Raw genomic sequence first — 20,904 nt, 5'->3', positions numbered from 1 at the left:
ATGCCACTTCGGTCTGGATACCGGGAAAACTGGCCTGAACGCCACTTCGGTCTGGATACCGGTAAAACTTCATGCCTGTCAGCATTGGCAGAAATAGGGAATGATAATAGAGGCGGCGCATGGGCCAATGACACTTGCTGGGGATAACAAAGGTAAGTCATGAACAATCTTCAGTCTGAGTACTGGAAACAACTTCTAGCTTATCACTTGGGATACCGAGAATGTTTTATGCTTACATGCGTATGTTTGAATTTTTCAATGGCGTAATGCTCCATGAAAATGGAAATGCTACGCGATTTGGAAGGATGCAATGCAATATGATTCTACATGCAGGGATGCGAAATGCTAGGTAGAATGCCAAGCTGAGGCAAGGGATCTGCTGGAGAAATGATCACCATCTTCTGGACCCTGGCAAGGCTGTTGGAGATGCACAGCGCAAAGAACTCTGTGGGGAGATGACTAGCCATGCGGTGTTCTGGCCATACCGAGACTCTGATCGGGGAAAGAATGGCATTGGAAGCCTGCTGCTGAGGAAAGCTACAATGGTTCTGGCAACCACGATTTGCGAGAGATGACTCAGCAGGGGGAGCAAACACTGATACGGTACCGAGGTTCTGCTTCAAGGAAAGAAACCATGGATCTGGCATTGGGATTATCGATCTGGCATCGAACTCTAAGGAGCAGCCACTTCTGCTGGGAAGATACAGTCTGGCACTGTCAACTCCGCTGGGGATATATAGTCTGACACTGTCAACTCTACTGGGGAGTGTATGTCTTGAAACAACCGCTTGGGGAAGTACGGTGGTGAGAAACTGCTGGGGATTGAAGAATCCAACACTCTGATCAGCTCTGCAGGGTCAAGACACTGAATTCGTCTGTTGGCGACTTCACTAGGGAAGATATTCACGACCATCTGCAAGAGATTTTAATGGAATGCCCCAAGGGTATCTGTTCTGAATAGACGATCCAAAGCAGTTAAAATTTACAGCAATTTTAAATGTTTATTAAGCATGTACCTGTAAAGCCCTTATGTGTCATGATGCAATGTTTATCAAAAATTCGGACGTCATTTTTGCAAACAAAACAGTAAAATGAAAATGAAAACAGAGATATACTGAATAACATGATTTTATTGATTGAATGGCCTCTGAATAGGCATTTACATCAGGAAGCAATCCCTGGAAAGAGGTAATCGCACAATAGATAAAAACAGAAATTAATCTAATGGCAATGTGAAATGGATTTCTATTGGGTTCCAATTCTGCTATGACTTGCTCGTCTTCAAGATCCTCCAGATAATCAGCCTTCTGAAAGAGTGATTGGACTGTTTCCTATCCTTCAAAAATTTCTAGTCATTGGCACGAGATGAGATTTAGAACTACTCAGAACGCAGTCATTCGCTTAATCCCTAACTTTTGCCTGGATCGCCCTTTTCAGGTTTTCAATCCACCGGGATACCCATTTTTGCCTAAGTTTCCTTTTCAGGTTTTCAACTTACCGGGTGTACGATCTTTTCATTTTTAATCCCTAATTTTTGCCCGAACCTTTTCATTTTCTTGGTTCGTCGGGAGGCCCATTTTTGCCTGGACTATTCTTTTTACTGTCCAGCGGGTCTATTTTATGCGAAGTATTTTTTAACTGCGTCTGAGTTCACAGGGGAAGTGAAGTTTTCACCATCCATAGTTGCAAGCATTAAAGCCCCACCATCAAAAACCTTGGTGACGATATACGGTCCATCATAGTTAGGAGTCCACTTGCCCCTGCGATCTGTCTGAGGAGGAAGGATCCTTTTCAAAACTAAATCTCCGACTTGGAAACAACGAGGATGCACTTTCTGATCAAAGGCTCTCTTCATCCGACTCTGATACAACTGCCCATGACAAATGGCTGCCATCCGCTTCTCTTCGATAAGACTCAACTCATTGAACCTTGTCCGAATCCATTCAGCTTCGTCTAGCTTGACATCCAACAAGACTCTTAGGGAAGGAATCTCCACTTCAACATGTAGGACTGCTTCCATACCATACACAAGGGAGTAAGGGGTTGCCCCGGTCGATGTACGTACTGAAGTACGGTACCCATGCAAGGCGAAAGGTAGCATCTCATGCCAATCTCTGTACGTGACGACCATCTTCTGCACAATCTTCTTTATGTTCTTATTTGCCGCCTCAACAGCGCCGTTCATCTTAGGGCGGTAAGGGGAAGAGTTGTGATGCTGAATGTTGAAGTTCTGACACAACTCCTTCATCATTTTGTTGTTGAGATTAGAACCATTATCAGTAATGATTCTTTCGGGAATCCCATAGCGACAAATGATTTCTTTCTTGATGAAACGGGCAACCACATGTCTGGTGACATTCGCGAACGACGCTGCCTCGACCCACTTGGTGAAATAGTCGATGGCAACAAGGATGAAGCGATGCCCATTGGAAGCAGTCGACTCAATCTTTCCAATCATGTCAATGCCCCACATGGCAAACGGCCACGGCGAAGACATCACATTCAGAGGATTCGGCGGTACATGCACCTTATCAGCATAAATCTGGCACTTATGACACTTCCGAGCATACTTGAAACAATCTGATTCCATGGTCATCCAATAATAACCCGCTCTCAACAATTTCTTAGCCATTGCATGTCCGCCGGCATGAGTACCGAAGGAACCTTCATGAACTTCCTGCATTAACATGTCCGCCTCGTGTCTGTCCACACATCTGAGCAAAACCATGTCGAAGTTCCTCTTATACAGCACATCGTCTTTGTTCAAGAAGAAACTGCCTGCCAATCTTCTCAAAGTCTTTCTGTCATTGTTGGATGCCCCTGCAGGGTACTCTTGATTCTTCAGAAAGCACTTGATATCGTGATACCAGGGCTTGTCATCGACTACCAGTTCAGCAGCAAACACATACGCAGCCCTGTCAAGGCGCATCACATCGATCCTGGGAGCATAGTTCCAACGAATTACCTTGATCATGGAGGATAGAGTAGCAAGTGCGTCTGCCATCTGGTTCTCATCACGAGGTATATGATACAATTTTACCGTTGTGAAGAAATTCAAAAGTCTTCTCGTGTAATCTCTGTAGGGGACCAGAGTGGGCTGGAGAGTATTCCAATCACCATTCACTTGATTGATCACCAGAGCTGAATCTCCGAAGATGTCCAGAGTCTTGATTCTCAGATCAATGGCTTGCTCAATACCCAAGATACAGGCCTCGTACTCAGCTTCATTATTTGTGCACTCAAAAGTCAAACGAGCGGTGAAAGGCATGTGGGCACCCTTCGGAGTAGTAATGACAGCGCCAATTCCACTACCTCTAGCATTGACAGCCCCATCAAACAACAAAGTCCACTTTTCGTTTGGATCAGGTCCCTCCTCAACAACTGGCTCTTCACAGTCTTTCATCTTGAGGAACATGATGTCTTCATCAGGGAATTCAAACTTCATTGGCTCATAATCATCAATCGGTTGCTCGGAAAGGTAGTCTGACAGAATACTCCCTTTGATGGCCTTCTGTGACGTGTACTGAATATCATACTCTGTTAAAATCATTTGCCAACGAGCGACCCTTCCGGTGAGAGCTGGCTTCTCGAATATGTATTTCACTGGATCCATCTTAGAAATCAACAAGGTAGTATGGTTCAACATATACTGTCTCAGTCGGCGAGCAACCCAGGCCAAAGCACAGCAAGTTTTCTCAAGCTGCGAATATTTGATTTCACAGTCGGTAAACTTTTTGCTAAGGTAGTATATGGCATGCTCTTTTCGACCAGACTCGTCATGCTGTCCCAATACACACCCCATCGAGTTCTCGGTCACTGATAGGTACATTATCAGAGGTCTCCCAGGAACTGGAGGTATAAGGATCGGAGGTTTCTGTAGATACTCTTTTATCTTCTCGAAAGCCCTTTGACAATCTTCATTCCACCTGATAGCCTGATCCTTCCTCAGCAATTTGAAAATTGGCTCACACGTGGTTGTTAGGTGAGAGATGAACCTTGCAATGTAGTTTAACCTCCCTAAGAAACTACGGACTTGCTTCTCTGTTCTTGGCTCAGACATTTCCTGTATTGCTTTTACTTTGTCAGGATCCACCTCAATCCCTTTTCCGCTAACAATAAAACCCAGCAATTTTCCCGATCTCACCCCGAAAGTGCACTTATTCGGATTAAGTCTCAGTTTGAATTTCCTCAAACGCTCAAACAGTTTCTGCAAATTCAACAAATGTTCTTCTTCTGTCTGAGATTTGGCAATCATATCGTCCACATAAACCTCGATTTCATGATGAATCATATCATGGAACAGAGTCACCATTGCTCGCTGATATGTTGCTCCGGCATTTTTCAGACCAAACGGCATCACCTTGTAGCAGAAGGTGCCCCATGGGGTTATGAAAGTTGTCTTTTCCATGTCTTCTGGTGCCATCTTGATTTGGTTATAGCCAGAAAAGCCATCCATGAAGGAGAATACCGATAACTGAGCTGTATTATCCACCAAAACGTCGATGTGAGGTAATGGGAAATCATCTTTAGGGCTAGCTCTGTTCAGATCCCGGTAGTCGACACACATCCGTACCTTTCCGTCCTTCTTAGGTACTGGGACGATGTTTGCAACCCATGGCGGATAATTGGTGACTGCTAGAAACCCTGCATCCAACTGCTTTTGCACTTCTTCCTTTATCTTGACAGCCATCTCTGGTCTTGTTCTTCTGAGCTTCTGCTTGACCGGAGGACAACCTTCTTTGAGAGGCAAGCGGTGCACCACGATGTCTGTGTCCAGCCCAGGCATGTCCTGATAAGACCAGGCGAAGATGTCAACGTATTCTTGCAGCAATTCAATCAGCCCTTTCTTCACATTGTCTTCTAAAGCAGCCCCTATCTTGATTTCTCTCTTGGTGTCCTCGGTGCCGAGATTAATCACTTCAACAGACTCTTGATGCGGTTGAATAACCCTTTCCTCTTGTTTTAATAACCTGGTAAGCTCTTCAGGGAGTTCACAGTCTTCATCACCCTCTTCTTCAGCTTGAAAGATTGGATTTTCAAAGTCGAAACGAGCCATAGCAGAACCGTTATCAATAGGATCCGGTGTTGTGCATCTGCATGAGTGATGGTATGTGCTTATGAGTGTGAACAAGAAGTGAAAACTAAACGAAACATTGCCATTTTTTTTATTTTGAAAAACTGCAAAAATAGAAAGACAGGGAACGAAATATTTGAATGCAAAAATACGTCCTTTATTTATGATAAAAAATGCAAGTGTCACATAGATGGGCCCTACAATGAGTCATTACGCCCTGGGCGGAACGTAAGACTTGGATATGCATGAATAAACAAAGAAAATTACTCTTCAAGAAGAGTGACTTGGATAATCTCCTCAGAAGACCAATTGTTGAGAACTTCACCCGGGATCCTCGGACGCACCCAGTTGTCAATGTCACAATCCCTATCCCCATCTTCTTCGTTGATTGCAGAGACTTGACCATACTGAATGATGCCAGCACTGGAGAAAGTAATCGGCCCCTGAAGAGTCTGAGGCGTTGAAGTACACACATCCGAAACATCGGAATCAAGTTCAATTACATCATGGATTACAGAATCAGTAGGAACAACATCTGCGAATTCATCAGCAACATCTTCAAACACTTCTTCCTCAACCCCTTCCACAAACTCTTGGACAGACAGACCCTCAACCTGGAGGATACCTTTGTCGAGCAAGGCCTGGATACCCTGCTGTAGCTTCAAACAACCTCCACTCCGAGTGGCACAATCCAAACAACCCTTCCCACAACCGGGGAAAACATCGGCCTTCAGCAAGCATCCTTTGATATCCAACAATGGAGTCTTCAACTTCAACACATCCTTAATGGACTTGGCTTCTCCCTCTACCAAATTAACATTCGCACCACCATGCTGGGGCATGGGATTGTTGACGACATTCGGAGCTGGTGCAAGGTCGATGGCCTTTGAATCTATGAGGTCCTGAACTACGTGCTTAAAAGCTTTGCAGTTCTCAATGTCATGGCCAGGTGCCCCAGAGTGGAAGCTACACCTAGCGTTGGCGTCGTAACCCACCGGAAGTCTACCAACAGGAGGAGCCAGAGTGCGCAGTTGCACAAGCTGTAGTTGTTGAAGACTAGAAAGCATCTGAGCGTACGACATTGGAAGGGTGTCGAAACGCCGGTCCATCATCCTTTGCCTCTGTTGATAAGAGGGTCTGTTACCCGGTTGTTGCTGCTGTTGATACTGAGCTGGTTGACGTTGTGATTGTTGTTGTTGTAGTGGTGCTGCAGCTGGAATGGTCACCCCTGCGGCAGTACCTGTTATGCAAGACATGCTAAGGAATATGCAAATGCAATGACATGTTTATCAATTCCAAAGGTATTCTACCCCCTTGATTCCAGTCTCACATTTGATAAACAGTGTAAGAAAAGACTAAGCCGTTGATGAGAACCAAGAAAATTCCAACTAGAATCAAGTGGAAGATATAAACCCCACAGAAATGGATAAACATGTGTGAATGATTATGAATGCAAAATGATGTGATGCAAAATGATGTGAATGCAGTGCAGTGGCATGCCAATCAGGATTGCTGTATCTGCTTGAACATCTGTTAGGTTGCACTGTCTGGAGAGAAATTAAGAGTACACCAAACAAAGGTCATGGGATGGATCATGTTATCCTTAATATCAACCACCCATTTTGGCGGATTATGGTTTACACCTTATCAACACCCGAGTTTCATTGATATTAAGGATACCTGATCGGATCAACCATGAATCAAGGGTTTGTCGCAAGTCACGAGCATGGAGTTTAGGTTAAGAACCACCCAAAAGGAGTGTACTAAGGTTTAAACCTGCCAAACATGTTCTACAAAAGGTTCCCATAGTCATAATCCCATCTTTCGGATATTATCAGAGGAACGACTACTCGTATTCCAACAATATTCTCAAGAGAGACTCTTATGAGTGTAGTATCGCGTAACAATCGTATCAAATCTTACACTTGAACGACTTTCGCACTACGTCCTACGAATAGGCCAAGATGGGTTTGGTAAACTAAGGTCCTTGGCTTCTTAGGTCTATATTGGAACAAGTAATGTCTAACCACAACTTACTTATGTGACATTATTGATCTCAACATGACCTCCACCAAGTGAATGGGCTTGCAAGTCAACTCGCTAAGGAATACTCCACACAAGTTGACAGGACTATGCCATTCTCCTATCTTAAGTGCACTCGAGTTCGGGTATAGAACTCATCTCACAAAGATCACCAAGCAGCCAGCCAACAGAAACAGATACAACAATGATATGTACACAATGTAATAAGGTAAAACAGGTAAATAAATAACTGTACAAAAGCATGAACACCCAATAAACAAACAAACTACAAAAGCTAGGAGGGACTCGCTTAGGGAAGATGGACCAGCAAGAGGTCAACATCCTAATATCCCCAGCAGAGTCGCCAGCTGTCGCAACCTGAAAAATGCAGTGCGCGAAAAAAACAACCGACGAAAGAGAATGACAGGAGAGTCGCCACCGTGCGTTATTCATCCCAAAGGAGGGAAAGGAAACGCTCGAAGTAAACCTGAAAAAAGGAAAGGACAAGACGGGGTCTCGCAACCAAATCTTGGGTTCGGGAGTCGGTTATGCGAAGGGAAGGTATTAGCACCCCTACGCATCCATAGTACTCTACGGGATCCACTTTTGTAGTTTTTGTCTAAAGGGTGTGGGTTTACCTAACGTGTTTATTTACTAAAAAGGTTAAGAGAAATGACTCGCGCGGATGTCGCATCCACTGCATACGTATCTCATCTGAATATGAGAATCAGAGTCTTCGTAGCTCGGCTGACCTATGGGTTGGGGGGATGTATGCTCGCTAAGACATCGCGTCTTATGCCTACGTATCTCATCTAGAATGAGAATCAGAGCAAGCCGTAGTTCGGCTAACTACGGGGTTATGGATTGGGTTTTGGACGAACGACGTTACTACGCAATCTACCGGATGCTCGACCTTTGGAGACTTACTCGCCTGTAGTAGAAGGAGTAAACGTGTTGCTTTGGGTTTTAGGGTTTGGGATGCTCGAGGGCAAAAAGGCAGTCCTTGACGAAGGAACCGCGCTACCTGCAGGGATATGAATACAAAACACAAAACATGTATCTCAAAGTAAAATGCCACCAAGGGGCTCAAACATTGCCTCCTATCGAGGTCTTCCAGCTAAGAAAGCGATAAAGTATGAGAAAGGGAAAAAATTACCACACGGATAAAGATCCGAAGCTATAGCAGTTAAAGGGGCAAGAAACCCTGAAGTGTCTCCAGCTGGACCGTCAAAGGAAATCAGTCAACACGAATAATCAGTATAAAACTCCAGGGGGTATCCCACAAATAAAGTGGGAAACCACGCGAGTGTCTCTGCGAAAGCCATGTGAGCCCTCACAAAACTCGACAAAGGGTTAGAGCAGCAGGATGAAATCAAGAGAAAACAATGCCATGGAAACACAAGACAGGTTAGAATAAACAAAATAGGGTAACCCAGAGTTGCCCCTAAATCAAAATGTAACCACATGAATAATTCCATCAAAATTCACAAAAGGCTCACAAAAAAGGTATCAAATTCACCCATAATACCTCATACATTTAAAGCATTCAAATAAAAGGCATAAAGATGATGGATATAGGGCAAACCTGATTGGAGAGCTTGATTGAAATTGAGTTGCACCCGTGAGGTTTACAAGTTGAGTTCCTTTCAGGGTTTGGAGGTTGCTCTGAACTCTGTTGGCTTTTCTCTCACTATCTTTTCCTCAGGGTTTTGCTTCTCTTCCTTCTTTCTCCAGTGAATCTCCCAGTGTAACTCCAAGTGTGTTTTCCTCTACTGAAACTTCAGTATTTATAGACTGATTTTCGTGGGTAATGGGCTCAAATGAGGGAGACCCAAGTCCAAAATAATTTGTTATATTTTATTTATTTATTTTATTTATTTATTTAATTAATTAATTAAATTTTTTTTTTTTTCGTTTTTTTTTTTTTTTTTTTTTTTTTCAGGAAAAATGAAGGGTAAATTTTGGGGTATTACAATGTGGGGCATCGATATGATTGGAAAGATTGAGCCAACCGCTTCCAATGGGCACCGCTTCATCCTTGTTGCCATCGACTATTTCACCAAGTGGGTCGAAGCAGCATCGTTCGCGAATGTCACCAGACATGTGGTTGCCCGATTCATCAGGAAAGAAATCATTTGTCGCTATGGGATTCCCGAAAGAATCATTACTGATAATGGTTCTAATCTCAACAATAAAATGATGAAGGAGTTGTGCCAGGACTTCAACATTCAGCATCACAATTCTTCCCCTTACCGCCCTAAGAGAACGATGCTGTTGAAGCGGAAAATAAGAACATAAAGAAGATTGTGCAGAAGATGCTCGTTACGTACAGAGATTGACATGAAATGCTACCCTTCGCCTTGCATGGGTACCGTACTTCAGTACGTACATCGACCGGGGCAACCCCTTACTCTCTTGTGTATGGTATGGAAGCAGTCCTACCTGTTGAAGTGGAGATTCCTTCTCTAAGAGTCCTGTTGGATGTCAAGTTAGACGAAGCTGAATGGATTCGGACAAGGTTCAATGAGTTGAGTCTTATCGAAGAGAAGCGAATGACAACCATTTATCATGGGCAGTTGTATCAGAGTCGGATGAAGAGAGCCTTTGATCAGAAAATGCGTCCTCGATGCTTCCAGGTCGGAGATTTGGTGTTGAAAAGGATCCTTCCTCCTCAGACAGATCACAGGGGCAAGTGGACTCCTAACTATGATGGACCGTATATTGTCACCAAGGTTTTTGATGGTGGGGCCTTAATGCTTGCAACGATGGATGGTGAAAACTTCACTTCCCTGATGAACTCAGACGTAGTTAAAAAATACTTCGCATGAAATAGACCCGCTGGACAATAAAAAGAGTAGTCCAGGCAAAAATGGGCATCCTGGTGAACCAAGAAAATGAAAAAGGTTCGGGAAAAAATTAGGGATTAAAAGTGAAAAGATTGTACACCCGGTAAGTTGAAAACCTGAAAAGGCAACTTAGGCAAAAATGGGTATCCCGATGGATTGAAAACCCGAAAAGGGCGATCCAGGCAAAAGTTAGGGATTAAGCGAATGACTGCGTTCTGAGTAGTTCTGAATCTCATCTTGTGTCAATGACTGGAAACTTTTGAAGGATAGGAAACAGTCCAATCACTCTTTCAGAAAGCTGATCATCTGGAGGATCTTGAAGACGAGCAAGTCATAGCAGAATTGGAACCCAATAGAAATCCATTTCACATTGCCATTAGATTAATGTCTGTTTTTATCTGTTGTGCGATTACCTCTTTCCAGGGATTGCTTCCTGATGTAAATGCCTATTCAAAGGCCGTTCAATCAATAAAATCATGTTATTCAGTATATCTCTATTTTCATTTTCATTTTTCAGTTTTGTTTGCAAAAATGACTTCCGAATTTTTTGATAAACATTGCATCATGACACATAAGAGCTTTACAGGTACATGCTTAATAAACATTTAAAATTGCTGTAAATTTTAAGTGTTTTGGATCGTCTATTCAGAACAGGTACCCTCGGGGCATTTCCTTAAAATCCCCTGCAGATGATCGTGAATGTTTTCCCCAGTGAAGTCGCCAACAGACGAATTCGGTATCTTATCCCTGCAGAGCTGATCAGAGTGTTGGATTCTTCAATCCCCAGCAGGTTCTCACCACTGTACCTCCCCCTAAGCGGTGGGTTTAGATTATACACTCCCCAGTAGAGTTGACAGTGTCAGACTATATACCCCCAGCGGAGTTGACAGTGCCAGACTGTATCTGCTCAGCAGAAGCGGCTGCTCCTCAGAGTTCGAGGCCAGATTGATAATCCCAATGCCAGATCCATGGTTTCTTTCCTTGAAGCAGAACCTCGGTACCGTATCGGTGTTTGCTTCCCCTGCTGAGTCATCTCTCGCAGATCATGGTTGCCAGAACCACTATCGCTTTCCCCAACAGCAGGTTTTCAGTGTCGTTCTCTCCCCAGTCAGAATCTCGGTATTTCGTCATTGCTAGAACACCGTGTGGCGGGTCATTTCCCCACAGAATTCTTTGCGCTGTGCATCTTCAGCAGCCTTGCCAGGGTCCAGAAGATGGTGATCATTTCCCCAGCAGATCCCCTTGCCTTAGCTTGGCATTCTACCCAGCATTTTGCATCCCTGCATGTAGAATCATATTGCATTGCATCCTCCCAAATCGCGTAGCATTTCCATTTTCATGGAGCATTACGCCATTGAAAAATTCAAACATACGCATGTAAGCATAAAACATTCTCGGTATCCCAAGTGATAAGCCAGAAGTTGTTTCTAGTACTCAGACTGAAGATTGTTCATGACTTACCTTTGTTATCCCCATCAAGTGTCATTGGCCCATGCACCGCCTCTATTATCGTTCCCTATTTCTGCCGATGCTGACAAGCATGAAGTTTCTGGTATTCAGACCGAAGTGGCGTTCATGCCAGTTTTCCGATGTTCAGATCGAAGAAGTTTCCTACGTTCAGATCGATGCAACTTGTGGCGTTCAAGCCAGTTTTTCGATGTTCAGATCGAAGAAGTTTCCGACGTTCAGGTCGATGCAACTTGTGGCGTTCAGGCCAGTTTTCCGATGTTCAGATCGAAGAAGTTTCTGACGTTCAGGTCGATGCAACTTGTGGAGTTCAGGCCAGTTTTCCGATGTTCAGATCGAAGAAGTTTCCGACATTCAGGTCGATGCAACTTGTGGCGTTCAGGCCAATTTTCCGATGTTCAGATCGAAGAAGTTTCCGACGTTCAGGTCGACGCAACTTGTGGCATTCAGGCCAGCCTCTCGGTGTTCAGACCGATATTAATAATCTCATATCTCCCGATGTTCAGATCGAAGTCATTTCCAGTATTCAGACTGATGAGCGGCATTCAGGCTATGGTTATTTCTGTGTTACCATTTATTTTGGTATCCAGGTTAACATTCTTTTTCGGTATACTGACTGATGAGCGGCATTCAGGCCATGGTTATTTCTGTGTTACCATTTATTTTGGTATCCAGGTTAACATTCTTTTTTGGTATTCAGACTGACTCTCACCGTACCAGACGGATTCTTCTTTCAAGACCACCTCTTTGCTGATTCTGACAGGCATTGTTACTTCACTTCACTTCAGTGCAAATTTTCGGGCTTTTATTGTATTCAATCCCTTGATACCTCGAAAGCACGAAAGCCGCTGCTATCTTCTTTCCAGGTCTCCAGTTGATTGAATAGGGGCAGCTGTAATACCCTAAAATTTACCCTTCATTTTTCCTGGAAGCATACACTTTACACCTCATGCATGCATTCATTTTTAGGTCATTTAGCATTTGCATTTCATCATGGCAATCGGAATCGGATCCAAGAAGCTTGAACATCATCCAGGACACTTTGTGGGCTCTATTTAGATGATCAGTCAACACAAGGGAAAGACTTGAGTTACTTCCAACAGGGGTCTATTCGTCAGTCAAAACGTTAATCTTGAAGGAGCAAAGGTTTGTTCATGAGCTGTCATGCTTGCTAGGCGAAGCCCACGTGTTTTGAAAAAAATAAATAATAAATAAATAAATAAATAAAAGAAAAAATCTTGGACTTGGAACTCTCTCATTTGAGTCCACAGGTCCACAAAAATCAGGTTATAAATTCAGAGTTTCAGTGAAACAAAAGGCCATTCTATTCCTATTATCCTGTCTGGGAAAAAGATAGTGAGAGAAGAACCTTGGGGAAAAAGATAGTGAGATAAGAGCTAACAGAGTTCAGAGCAATCTCCAGGCAACTCTGAAAGGTTCATTCTGACTCACACACTTTCAGCTCAAGCAAACCCTAACATTAGTTTGCAAATCCAGCCGTGCCATTTGATTTCAACCGATTTCTCCAATCAGGTTTACCCTTATTCCCATTACCTTTGGGCTTTGAAGTTGAATACTCTGAATGTTTGAGGTATGATGGATGAATTTCATTAGGTTTTTGCCCACGGGTTCATAATTATGTATGAATGTATAAATAATGCCTTGAATGCTTAATCGTTTAATTTCTGAAGTGTATGCCACAGGGTTTGAGGTTTCTGAAACCATACTGTTATCCATGAAAAACCATATTGTTTTGCTCTAATCTGACTTACGTTTGTCATAACATGTTTTCTCCTAATCCTTATCTTGTTTCACTAACCCTTTTGTTGAGTTTTTGTGAAGGCTCGCATGACTTTTGCAGGGATAGCTCGCTGGATATTCCACTTTGCTTGTGGGATATCATTTGGGAGATTTATTCTGATTGCCTTGTTGGCACATTTACTTTATACATGTTTGTTTTGTATGTGTTCGTATCCCCGTAGGTAGCGCGGTTCCTTCGTCAAGGACTGCCTTTTTGCATGAGCATCCCAAACCCTAACCCTTCATTGATTTTTCTTCTCCTAAACACACGTTTACTCCTTCTACTACAGGTGAGTAAGTCTCCAAAGGTCGAGCATCCGGTAGATTGCGTAGTAACGCCGTCCGCCCCCAAAACATAATCCTTAACCCCGTAGTTAGCCGAACTACGACTTGCTCTGATTCTCATTGTAACACCCCGAATATTGTTAGATTAATTTAAATATTATTTTAATATGATTATTTGAAGGTGAAATGAATTATTAAATAATATTGGGAATTATTATTATTATTATAGATGTTATTTATTTTTAATAATAATTAAATAAATAAAATAAATGGAATATGAAGAGTGGAAGGGTAAAAGGGGAATTTGATAAAAGAGGCCAAAGTGAGAACTCAGGGTGTTTTTTCACGTATTTTGCCTCAGAGTCAGAGAAAGGGAGAAGCGCTGAAGAGAAAGAGAAGGAAGAGGAAAAGGCCAAAGATTGCTCAGAACTTCCTTCAATCCAAAGAGGTAAGGGGTCTGAACCTTATTAAACAATAATATGCTGAAAATGGTGAAATAGTGGATGAACGAATTGGGATTTTAATCGAAGGAATTCGTAGAAATTATATGCAATGATGTTAGGAATTGTGAAATCGAATAGGGGACTATTTGTATTAGATGATATGAGTGATTTTGTGTGAAATTTGGACTGTGGAAGGATGAATTTGGATAGATCTCGTAGCAGAGAAAGCCATTGCAGATCTGGAAATTTGGTTTCTGGTCATACGCGTATGGCACTAGGCAATACGCGTATGAGATTGCTGGTACGCGTATGGCACTAGGCAATACGCGTATGGATGAGGAAGATGATGTTTTGGTCGTGTTTTGGTCTCTGTTGGTACGCGTATGGGAATGTGATACGCGTAGCATACGCGTATGGACATGGGCAATACGCGTATGGATTTGGTCAGGCGTGGGCAATACGCGTATGGGCATAGGCAATACGCGTATGGGCAGACTTGTGGTCTTTTCTGGGCTGTTGTTGTGCAGTTTTGGTTGTTTAGGCTGAGCGAGGTAACTTAGCTGATGCATGGTATACGAGGGATCATTTCCCGTTGCTTTGAGTGGTATAGATATTAGTAGAGTGTGCTAATACTGTGTTTGATTATGTGGCATGATGTGATATGCTTTTGTGATAGAATGTGTTAATGATGATGATAACATGACTATATGATGCTGTTGTTGCTATGTTGATTATGATGCATGCTTGGTGTGCATGCATTCATGAAAGGCCGATGCCTAGTGATGAACGGACTGAGTTCCAATGATGTTGTTAACTCCGGGCTTGTTGAGAGGCTTGGTTCCTTGCGGGGAACTCGGATTCTATGGTGATGAATCTGGGAGTGGTGATCCTGTAGTTGGTCACAAAATGGGTATACCGAGTCGTGTTGAGTCATGCATGGGTGTGTGCATTGCATTTGATATGTTGTTTTGTTGATGTTCATGAGTATGTTGATTATGATGATTATGATGAGCTGTGTTGGCATATGTGAAATATATTTATGTTTATATTTCTGTCGTTATATTATTATTTAATAATGTAATTCTCACCCCTTCTGCATGTGTTTATGTTCATCTATGATGAGCAATGTGCAGATAAAGAGGAGTAGCTATTGTTGAGGCTTTGAAGAATAAGTGTAGAGTTATTCTACAGAGTCGAGTCAAATGCTCTGGTCATGTGACACCGGGGTTATGGGATTCGATAGATAATTGGTTATTATTTACGTTGTTTATGATGACTAATATGTTGAGATGCTTTGTTGAGATAATGTTGAAACATTATTATGAATTGTTATATGATGAATGATAATATTTGTGTTGTTGTCCGCTGCGAAGTTTTAATTAAATAAATAATATGTTTTATGTTGTGATGCGATAAGTGTTATGTTGTAAGAAATGTAAACTCTTCTACGTGTTGTACTCTGATAATTTATTTAAATATGTCGTTTGGGTAGAAGGGTGTTACATTAGTGGTATCAGAGCATAGTCAGTCCAGTCGAGTCATAATGTGATGTTTTCCCTGATGGTCGATTAGTGTAAACGACACTGTCGATATTTAACGGTTGTGGTGGTGTTGTGCAGAGTATGGCTGGAGAAAATGACCGTGCGATTGCTGAGGCTTTGGCTGCTATGGCGCAGGCTATGCAGGCGCAGCAGAATCCGCCGGTCGACGAGTTTAAGAATTTGGGAAGGTTTCTGAAGAATAACCCTCCTACATTCAAAGGGCGCTATGATCCAGATGGTGCTCAGATTTGGCTGAGGGAAATTGAGAAGATTTTCCGGGTGATGACGTGTACTGAAGCACAGAAGGTGCAGTTTGGTACGCATATGTTATCTGAAGAGGCTGAAAACTGGTGGGATAACACTCGCCAGAGAATTGAAGTACCAGGTGCTGAGATGACTTGGGAAAGGTTCAAGACGGTCTTTCTGGAGAAATATTTTCCTGCTGATGTGCGATGTAAGAAGGAGATGGAATTTCTAGAACTGAAGCAGGGTAACATGTCTGTTGCTGATTACACTTCGAAGTTTAAGGAGCTGGTGCAGTATTGTCCTCATTATAATGGTGCTGATGCTGAGGAATCCAAGTGTGTCAAGTTTGAGAACGGGTTGCGTCCCGAGATCAAACAAGGCATTGGTTACCAGGAGATTCGTAGGTTTCCTACGCTGGTTAATAAGTGCAGGATATTTGATGAAGATAGCAAGGCTAGGACTGCTCATTACAAGAGTCTTAGTGAGAAGAAGAATAAGGATCGTGGTAGTCCTTATGCATCTCCGAATGGTAAAGGTAAGCAGAAAGTGGTAGATGAGAAGAAGCCAAGTGGAGGAGGATCTCCCATAGCTGGTAAATGTTTCAAGTGTGGCGAGCCAGGCCACCGTGCGGATAGCTGTACCAAGAAAGTGCTGAGATGTTTCCGATGCGGTCAAGCTGGACATAGAGTTACTGAATGTAAGGATGCTGGTCCGACATGTTTTAATTGTGGCGAGAAAGGCCATATCAGTTCGCAGTGCTCGAAACCGAAGAAGGCGGCTACTGCAGCTCATACTACTGGTAGGGTGTTTGCTCTGAGTGGGGCTGAAGCTCCTAAAGAAGATAATCTGATTAAAGGTACTTGCTTGATTAATAATGTTGAATTGCTTGCTATTGTTGACACTGGTGCTACTCATTCGTTTATTTCGTATGAGTGTGCGACCAGGATTGGTGTGATTATGTCGTCCCTAGGCGGAAGTATGGTGATAGATACTCCTGCTAATGGTTCTGTGAAGACTTCTGTTGTCTGTCGAGGTTGTCTTTTGACGATCTTTGAGAGAGAGTTCGTGATTGATTTGGTGTGCTTACCCTTGCACCAAATTGATATTATTCTGGGAATGAATTGGCTAGAATTCTATGGCGTGTTTATCAACTGCTATGGGAAGACGGTGTGGTTTTCTGAAGTTGGTGAGAATGATGAGGCAAGATTTCTATCTGCTAGGCAGGTGGGGGATTTTGTGAAAAATGAAGCTCAGATATTCGCTTTATTTGCGTCTCTGCAATCGGATAAGAAAGTGGTGAGTGTAGATTTGCCTGTTGTCTGTGAATTTCAGGATGTGTTTCCGGAGGATGTAAGTGATTTACCTCCAGAACGTGAAGTCGAATTTGCCATTGACGTAGTACCAGGTACGAGTCCAGTGTCGATGTCTCCTTATAGAATGTCGGCAACTGAATTAGTTGAATTGAAGAAGCAACTTGAAGAATTGCTTGAGAAGAAGTTTGTGCGTCCAAGTGTTTCTCCTTGGGGTGCACCAGTATTGTTAGTGAAGAAGAAAGAAGGTACGATGAGGTTGTGTGTCGATTATCGGCAGTTGAATAAGGTGACTATCAAGAATCGGTATCCATTGCCGAGGATTGATGATTTGATGGACCAGTTGGTTGGAGCTCATGTTTTCAGTAAGATTGATTTGCGGTCGGGTTATCATCAGATCCGAGTGAAGTCAGATGATATTGCGAAGACTGCTTTCCGTACGAGGTATGGTCATTATGAATACACTGTGATGCCGTTCGGTGTGTCTAATGCTCCAGGTGTGTTTATGGAATATATGAATCGTATATTTCATCCGTACCTTGATAATTTTGTTGTGGTGTTCATAGATGATATATTGATATATTCTAAGACGGAAGAAGAGCATGCAGGACATCTGAGAATTGTTTTGCAGGTGTTAAGAGAAAAGAAATTATATGCAAAGTTATCTAAATGTGAGTTCTGGTTGAAGGAAGTGAGTTTCCTTGGCCATGTGATTTCGAGTGGTGGGATTTCTGTTGATCCTGCTAAAGTTGATGCCGTATTACAGTGGGAGACTCCGAAGTCTGCTACTGAGATACACAGTTTTCTGGGGTTAGCTGGTTATTATCGCAGATTTATTGAAGGCTTCTCTAAGTTGGCATTGCCGTTGACGCAGTTGACTAAGAAGGGTCAAGTTTATGTGTGGGATGCAGCTTGTGAAGCGAGTTTTATGGAGTTGAAGAGGCGGTTGACCAGTGCTCCAGTGTTGATCTTGCCTAATCCTGGTGAGTCCTTCGTTGTCTATTGTGATGCTTCTTTGATGGGTCTTGGTGGTGTTTTGATGCAGAATGGTAAAGTTGTAGCTTATGCTTCTAGACAGTTGAAAGTTCATGAGAGGAATTATCCTACGCATGATCTAGAACTTGCAGCTGTTGTATTTGTGTTGAAAATGTGGAGGCATTATCTGTATGGTTCCAGATTCAAAGTGTTCAGTGATCACAAGAGTCTGAAGTATCTGTTTGATCAGAAAGAGTTAAATATGAGGCAGAGAAGGTGGTTAGAATTACTGAAGGATTTTGACTTTGAATTGAGTTATCATCCCGGTAAGGCTAATGTAGTTGCAGATGCGCTGAGTAGAAAGTCTCTACATATGTCTATGATGATGGTTCGGGAGCTTGAGTTAATTGAACAGTTCCGTGATATGAGTTTGGGTTGTGAAGTTTCCGCTGATAGTGTAAAGTTGGGTATGCTGAAGTTGACTAGTGGAATTCTGGAAGATATTCGGAATGGTCAGCAAGTTGATGTCGCTCTAGTTGATCATATTACTATGGTTAACCAGGGTAATGGTGGTAATTTTGAGATTGATGAGAATGGCATCCTGCGATTTAAAGGTAGAGTTTGTGTTCTTGAGGTGTCTGAATTGAAAAAGAGTATTCTTGAAGAGGGCCATAGGAGTGGATTGAGTATCCATCCAGGTGCAACTAAAATGTATCAAGATTTGAAGAAGTTGTTTTGGTGGGCTGGTATGAAAAGAGATGTTGCTAAGTTTGTGTATGCCTGTTTGACTTGTCAGAAGTCAAAGATTGAACATCAGAAACCGGCAGGTATGATGCAACCTTTGAAGATTCCTGAATGGAAGTGGGATAGCATTTCCATGGATTTTGTGACGGGATTGCCGAGGACGACGAAAGGTAATGATTCTATTTGGGTGATTGTGGATCGATTGACTAAGTCGGCGCATTTCTTGCCGATGAAGATTAATCACTCTTTAGAGAAGTTGGCAGAGTTGTATATTGAGGAGATAGTGAGGCTGCATGGTATTCCATCCAGTATTGTGTCTGATAGAGATCCCAGATTTACTTCTAGATTTTGGGAAAGTTTGCAGAAAGCGTTGGGGACTAAGTTGAGGTTGAGTTCAGCTTATCATCCTCAGACTGATGGTCAGACCGAAAGAACTATCCAATCCTTGGAGGATTTGTTGAGAGCTTGTGTGTTGGAGCAGAGTGGTTCTTGGGATAGTTATTTGCCGTTGGTGGAGTTTACTTATAATAATAGTTTTCATGCTAGTATCGGTATGGCTCCGTATGAAGCATTGTATGGTAGGAGGTGTAGAACTCCATTGTGTTGGTATGAATCAGGTGAGAGTGTTGTACTCGGACCTGAGATTGTGCAGCAGACGACTGAACGGGTTAAGATGATTCAGGAGAAAATGAAGATTTCTCAGAGTCGTCAGAAGAGTTATCATGATAAGAGGAGAAAGGCACTTGAGTTCCAAGAGGGAGATCATGTGTTCTTGAGAGTTACTCCGACGACAAGTGTGGGTAGAGCTTTAAAGTCTAAAAAGCTTACTCCGAGGTTTGTGGGTCCGTATCAGATTTTGAAGAGGGTTGGAGAAGTGGCGTATCGGATAGCTTTACCGCCGTCGCTTTCTAACCTGCATGATGTGTTTCATGTATCTCAGTTGAGAAAATATATTGCGGATCCTTCGCATGTTGTTCAGTTGGATGATATCCAGGTGAGGGATAATTTGACCGTTGAGGTGTTGCCAATTCGGATAGATGACCGAGAAGAGAAGACCCTGAGAGGTAAGAAGATTGCTTTAGTGAAAGTTGTTTGGGGAGGTCCAGCTGGTGAGAGCTTGACTTGGGAGCGTGAAGATCAGATGAAGGAGTCGTATCCGGCTCTATTTGCTTGAGGTATGTTTTCGAGGACGAAAACTTCTAAAGTGGGGGAGAGTTGTAACACCCCGAATATTGTTAGATTAATTTAAATATTATTTTAATATGATTATTTGAAGGTGAATGAATTATTAAATAATATTGGGAATTATTATTATTATTATAGATGTTATTTATTTTTAATAATAATTAAATAAATAAAATAAATGGAATATGAAGAGTGGAAGGGTAAAAGGGGAATTTGATAAAAGAGGCCAAAGTGAGAACTCAGGGTGTTTTTTCACGTATTTTGCCTCAGAGTCAGAGAAAGGGAGAAGCGCTGAAGAGAAAGAGAAGGAAGAGGAAAAGGCCAAAGATTGCTCAGAACCTCCTTCAATCCAAAGAGGTAAGGGGTCTGAACCTTATTAAACAATAATATGCTGAAAATGGTGAAATAGTGGATGAACGAATTGGGATTTTAATCGAAGGAATTCGTAGAAATTATATGCAATGATGTTAGGAATTGTGAAATCGAATAGGGGACTATTTGTATTAGATGATATGAGTGATTTTGTGTGAAATTTGGACTGTGGAAGGATGAATTTGGATAGATCTCGTAGCAGAGAAAGCCATTGCAGATCTGGAAATTTGGTTTCTGGTCATACGCGTATGGCACTAGGCAATACGCGTATGAGATTGCTGGTACGCGTATGGCACTAGGCAATACGCGTATGGATGAGGAAGATGATGTTTTGGTCGTGTTTTGGTCTCTGTTGGTACGCGTATGGGAATGTGATACGCGTAGCATACGCGTATGGACATGGGCAATACGCGTATGGATTTGGTCAGGCGTGGGCAATACGCGTATGGGCATAGGCAATACGCGTATGGGCAGACTTGTGGTCTTTTCTGGGCTGTTGTTGTGCAGTTTTGGTTGTTTAGGCTGAGCGAGGTAACTTAGCTGATGCATGGTATACGAGGGATCATTTCCCGTTGCTTTGAGTGGTATAGATAT

Source organism: Lathyrus oleraceus, chromosome 7, assembly GCF_024323335.1.
Source record: "Lathyrus oleraceus cultivar Zhongwan6 chromosome 7, CAAS_Psat_ZW6_1.0, whole genome shotgun sequence".
NCBI lineage: Eukaryota > Viridiplantae > Streptophyta > Magnoliopsida > Fabales > Fabaceae > Lathyrus > Lathyrus oleraceus.
Note: the sequence above shows the minus strand (reverse complement) of the source record.